This window comes from Ranitomeya imitator, chromosome 3 (assembly GCF_032444005.1).
Source record: "Ranitomeya imitator isolate aRanImi1 chromosome 3, aRanImi1.pri, whole genome shotgun sequence".
Taxonomy (NCBI): Eukaryota; Metazoa; Chordata; class Amphibia; order Anura; family Dendrobatidae; genus Ranitomeya; species Ranitomeya imitator.
In genome coordinates this window covers 776,903,736-776,909,572 of record NC_091284.1, presented here as the reverse complement: position 1 = coordinate 776,909,572, position 5,837 = coordinate 776,903,736, and positions in this window count along the sequence as shown.

Below are 5,837 nucleotides of genomic sequence, written 5' to 3'. Positions count from 1 at the left end.
TGGGAACTCTGCTGACCGCAATCCCTAATCCTAGCACACCACACTAGAGGTAGCCGTGGATTGCGCCTAACGCTCCCTATGCAACTCGGCACAGCCTGAGAAACTAACTAGCCCTGAAGATAGAAAAATAAGCCTACCTTGCCTCAGAGAAATTCCCCAAAGGAAAAGGCAGCCCCCCACATATAATGACTGTGAGTAAGATGAAAATACAAACACAGAGATGAAATAGATTTAGCAAAGTGAGGCCCGACTTACTGAATAGACCGAGGATAGGAAAGATAGCTTTGCGGTCAACACAAAAACCTACAAACAACCACGCAGAGGGGCAAAAAGACCCTCCGCACCGACTAACGGTACGGAGGTGCTCCCTCTGCGTCTCAGAGCTTCCAGCAAGCAAGAAAAACCAATATAGCAAGCTGGACAGAAAAAATAGTAAACAAAAAATAACACAAGCAAAACTTAGCTTATGCAGGATAGACAGGCCACAGGAACGATCCAGGAGGAAGCAAGACCAATACTAGAACATTGACTGGAGGCCAGGATCAAAGCACCAGGTGGAGTTAAATAGAGCAGCACCTAACGACTTAACCTCATCACCTGAGGAAGGAAACTCAGAAGCCGCAGTACCACTCTCGACCACAGGAGGGAGCTTGGCCACAGAATTCACAACAGTACTCCCCCCTTGAGGAGGGGTCACCGAACCCTCACCAGAGCCCCCAGGCCGACCAGGATGAGCCACATGAAAGGCACGAACCAGATCGGCAGCATGGACATCAGAGGCAAAGACCCAGGAATTATCCTCCTGACCATAACCCTTCCACTTAACCAGATACTGGAGTTTCCGTCTCGAAACACGAGAATCCAAAATCTTCTCCACTATATACTCCAATTCCCCTTCAACCAAAACCGGAGCAAGAGGATCAATAGATGGAACCACAGGTGCCATGTATCTCCGCAACAATGACCTATGGAACACGTTATGGATGGAAAAAGAAGCTGGAAGAGTCAAACGAAAAGACACAGGATTAAGAACCTCAGAAATCCTATATGGACCAATGAAGCGAGGCTTAAATTTAGGAGAGGAAACCTTCATAGGAATATAACGAGATGACAACCAAACCAAATCCCCAACATGAAGTCGGGGACCCACACAGCGCCTGCGGTTAGCAAAACGTTGAGCCTTCTCCTGGGACAAAGTCAGATTGTCCACTACATGAGTCCAAATCTGCTGCAACCTATCCACCACAGTATCCACACCAGGACAGTCCGAAGACTCAACCTGCCCTGAAGAGAAACGAGGGTGGAACCCAGAATTGCAGAAAAACGGCGAAACCAAAGTAGCCGAGCTGGCCCGATTATTAAGGGCGAACTCAGCCAAAGGCAAAAAGGACACCCAATCATCCTGATCAGCAGAAACAAAACATCTCAGATATGTTTCCAAGGTCTGATTGGTTCGTTCAGTCTGGCCATTTGTCTGAGGATGGAAAGCCGAGGAAAAAGACAAATCATTGCCCATCCTAGCACAAAAGGCTCGCCAAAACCTCGAAACAAACTGGGAACCTCTGTCAGAAACGATGTTCTCTGGAATGCCATGTAAACGAACCACATGCTGGAAAAACAACGGCACCAAATCAGAGGAGGAAGGCAATTTAGACAAGGGCACCAAATGGACCATCTTAGAGAAGCGATCACAAAGCACCCAAATGACCGACATTCTTTGAGAGACGGGGAGATCCGAAATAAAATCCATAGAGATATGTGTCCAAGGCGTCTTCGGGACCGGCAAGGGCAAAAGCAACCCACTGGCACGAGAACAGCAGGGCTTAGCCCGAGCACAAATCCCACAGGACTGCACAAAAGAACGCACATCCCGTGACAGAGATGGCCACCAAAAGGATCTAGCCACCAAATCTCTGGTACCAAAGATTCAAGAAAGACCAGCCAACACCGAACAATGAACCTCAGAGATAACTTTATTCGTCCACCTATCAGGGACAAACAGTTTCTCCGCTGGGCAACGGTCAGGTTTATTAGCCTGAAATTTTTGCAGCACCCGCCGCAAATCAGGGAAGATGGCAGACAAAATTACCCCCTCTTTGAGAATACCCGCCGGCTCAGGCAAACCCGGAGAATCGGCCACAAAACTCCTAGACAGGGCATCCGCCTTCACATTTTTAGAGCCCGGAAGGTACGAAACCACAAAGTCAAAACGGGAGAAAAACAGCGACCAACGAGCCTGTCTAGGATTCAACCGTTTGGCAGACTCGAGATAAGTCAAGTTTTTGTGATCAGTCAAGACCACCACGCGATGCTTAGCTCCTTCAAGCCAATGACGCCACTCCTCGAATGCCCACTTCATGGCTAGCATCTCTCGATTGCCAACATCATAATTTTGCTCAGCAGGCGAAAATTTCCTGGAAAAGAAGGCGCATGGTTTCATCACCGAGCAATCAGAACTTCTCTGCGACAAAACAGCCCCTGCTCCAATTTCGGAAGCATCAACCTCGACCTGGAACGGAAGCGAAACATCTGGTTGGCACAACACAGGGGCAGAAGAAAAACGACGCTTCAACTCTTGAAAAGCCTCTACAGCTGCAGAAGACCAATTGACCACATCAGCACCCTTCTTGGTTAAATCAGTCAACGGTTTAGCAATGCTAGAAAAATTAGCGATGAAGCGACGATAAAAATTAGCAAAGCCCAGGAACTTCTGCAGACTCTTCAGAGATGTTGGCTGAGTCCAATCATAAATGGCCTGAACTTTAACAGGGTCCATCTCGATAGTAGAAGGAGAAAAAATGAACCCCAAAAATGAAATCTTCTGAACACCAAAGAGACACTTTGACCCCTTCACAAACAAAGAATTAGCACGCAGGACCTGGAACACCATTCTGACCTGCTTCACATGAGACTCCCAATCATCCGAGAAGACCAAAATATCATCCAAGTATACAATCAGGAATTTATCCAGGTACTCTCGGAAGATGTCATGCATAAAGGACTGAAACACTGATGGAGCATTAGAAAGTCCGAATGGCATAACCAGGTACTCAAAATGGCCTTCGAGCGTATTAAATGCTGTTTTCCATTCATCGCCCCGTTTAATACGCACAAGATTATACGCACCACGAAGATCTATCTTGGTGAACCAACTAGCCCCCTTAATCCGAGCAAACAAATCAGACAGCAGCGGCAAGGGGTACTGAAATTTGACCGTAATTTTATTTAGAAGGCGGTAATCAATACAAGGTCTCAGCGAACCATCCTTCTTGGCCACAAAAAAGAACCCCGCTCCCAATGGCGACGATGACGGGCGAATATGACCCTTCTCCAAAGACTCCTTCACGTAACTCCGCATAGCGGCGTGCTCAGGTACAGATAAATTAAACAGTCAACCCTTAGGAAACTTACTACCAGGAATCAAATCGATAGCACAATCACAATCCCTATGCGGAGGTAGGGCATTGGACTTGGGCTCATCGAATACATCCCGGTAATCAGACAAGAACTCTGGGACCTCAGAAGGGGTGGATGATGAGATAGACAGAAATGGAACATCACCATGTACCCCCTGACAACCCCAGCCGGACACAGACATTGATTTCCAATCTAATACTGGGTTATGGACTTGTAGCCATGGCAACCCCAACACGACCACATCATGCAGATTATGCAACACCAGAAAGCGAATATCCTCCTGGTGCGCAGGAGCCATGCACATGGTCAGCTGGGTCCAATACTGAGGCTTATTCATGGCCAAAGGCGTAGCATCAATTCCTCTCAATGGAATAGGACACTGCAAGGGCTCCAAGACAAACCCACAGCGCCTAGCATACTCCAAGTCCATCAAATTCAGGGCAGCGCCTGAATCCACAAATGCCATAACAGAATAGGACGACAAAGAGCAGATCAAAGTAACGGACAAAAGAAATTTTGACTGTACCGTACCAATGGTGGCAGACCTAGCGAACCGCTTAGTGCGCTTAGGACAATCGGAGATAGCATGAGTGGAATCACCACAGTAGAAACACAGCCCATTCTGACGTCTGTGTTCTTGCCTTTCAGCTCTGGTCAAAGTCCTATCGCACTGCATAGGCTCAGGTTCATGCTCAGATAATACCGCCAAATGGTGCACAGATTTACGCTCGCGCAAGCGTCGACCGATCTGAATGGCCAAAGACATAGACTCATTCAGACCAGCAGGCATAGGAAATCCCACCATGACATCCTTAAGGGCTTCAGAGAGACCCTTTCTGAAAATAGCTGCCAGTGCACATTCATTCCATTGAGTGAGCACGGACCACTTTCTAAACTTCTGACAATAAATCTCTATCTCATCCTGACCCTGACACAGAGCCAGCAAATTTTTCTCTGCCTGATCCACTGAATTGGGTTCGTCGTACAGCAATCCGAGCGCCAGAAAAAACGCATCAATATTACATAATGCAGGATCTCCTGGCGCAAGGGAAAATGCCCAGTCTTGAGGGTCGCCACGTAATAAAGAAATAATGATCTTAACTTGTTGAACTCGGTCACCAGAGGAGCGGGGTTTCAGAGCCAGAAATAGTTTACAATTATTTTTAAAATTCAAAAACTTTGCTCTATCGCCAGAAAATAACTCAGGAATAGGAATCTTAGGTTCTAACATAGGATTCTGAACCACTAAATCTTGAATATTCTGTACATTTATAGCGAGATTATCCATCAAAGAGAACAGACCTTGAATGTCCATGTCCACACCTGTGTTCTGAACCACCCTGATGTAAAGGGGAAAAGAAAGACAGAACACAGTGCAAAGAAAAAAAAATGGTCTCAGAACTTCTCTTTTCCCTCTATTGAGAAGCATTAGTACTTTTGTCCTCCAGTACTGTTCTGAACAGGTAATTCAGAACCACAATGGACATAGAAGTACAGAGCACACAAAGTGACCTGACAATTACCAAAAACAAAGGACGAGCTCTGAGACGTGGGAACTCTGCTGACCGCAATCCCTAATCCTAACACACCACACTAGAGGTAGCCGTGGATTGCGCCTAACGCTCCCTATGCAACTCGGCACAGCCTGAGAAACTAACTAGCCCTGAAGATAGAAAAATAAGCCTACCTTGCCTCAGAGAAATTCCCCAAAGGAAAAGGCAGCCCCCCACATATAATGACTGTGAGTAAGATGAAAATACAAACACAGAGATGAAATAGATTTAGCAAAGTGAGGCCCGACTTACTGAATAGACTGAGGATAGGAAAGATAGCTTTGCGGTCAACACAAAAACCTACAAACAACCACGCAGAGGGGCAAAAAGACCCTCCGCACCGACTAACGGTACGGAGGTGCTCCCTCTGCGTCTCAGAGCTTCCAGCAAGCAAGAAAAACCAATATAGCAAGCTGGACAGAAAAAATAGTAAACAAAAAATAACACAAGCAAAACTTAGCTTATGCAGGATAGACAGGCCACAGGAACGATCCAGGAGGAAGCAAGACCAATACTAGAACATTGACTGGAGGCCAGGATCAAAGCACCAGGTGGAGTTAAATAGAGCAGCACCTAACGACTTAACCTCATCACCTGAGGAAGGAAACTCAGAAGCCGCAGTACCACTCTCGACCACAGGAGGGAGCTTGGCCACAGAATTCACAACAGTCACCGCTCAATGTGATCCTAGTCACCGCTCAATGTGATCCTAGTCACTGCTCAATGTGACCCTAGTCACTTCTCAATGTGACCCTAGTCACCGCTCAATATAATCCTAGTCACTTCTCAGTGTGACCCTAGTCACCGCTCAATGTGACCCTAGTCACCGCTCAATGTGATCCTAGTCACCGCTCAATGTGACCCTAG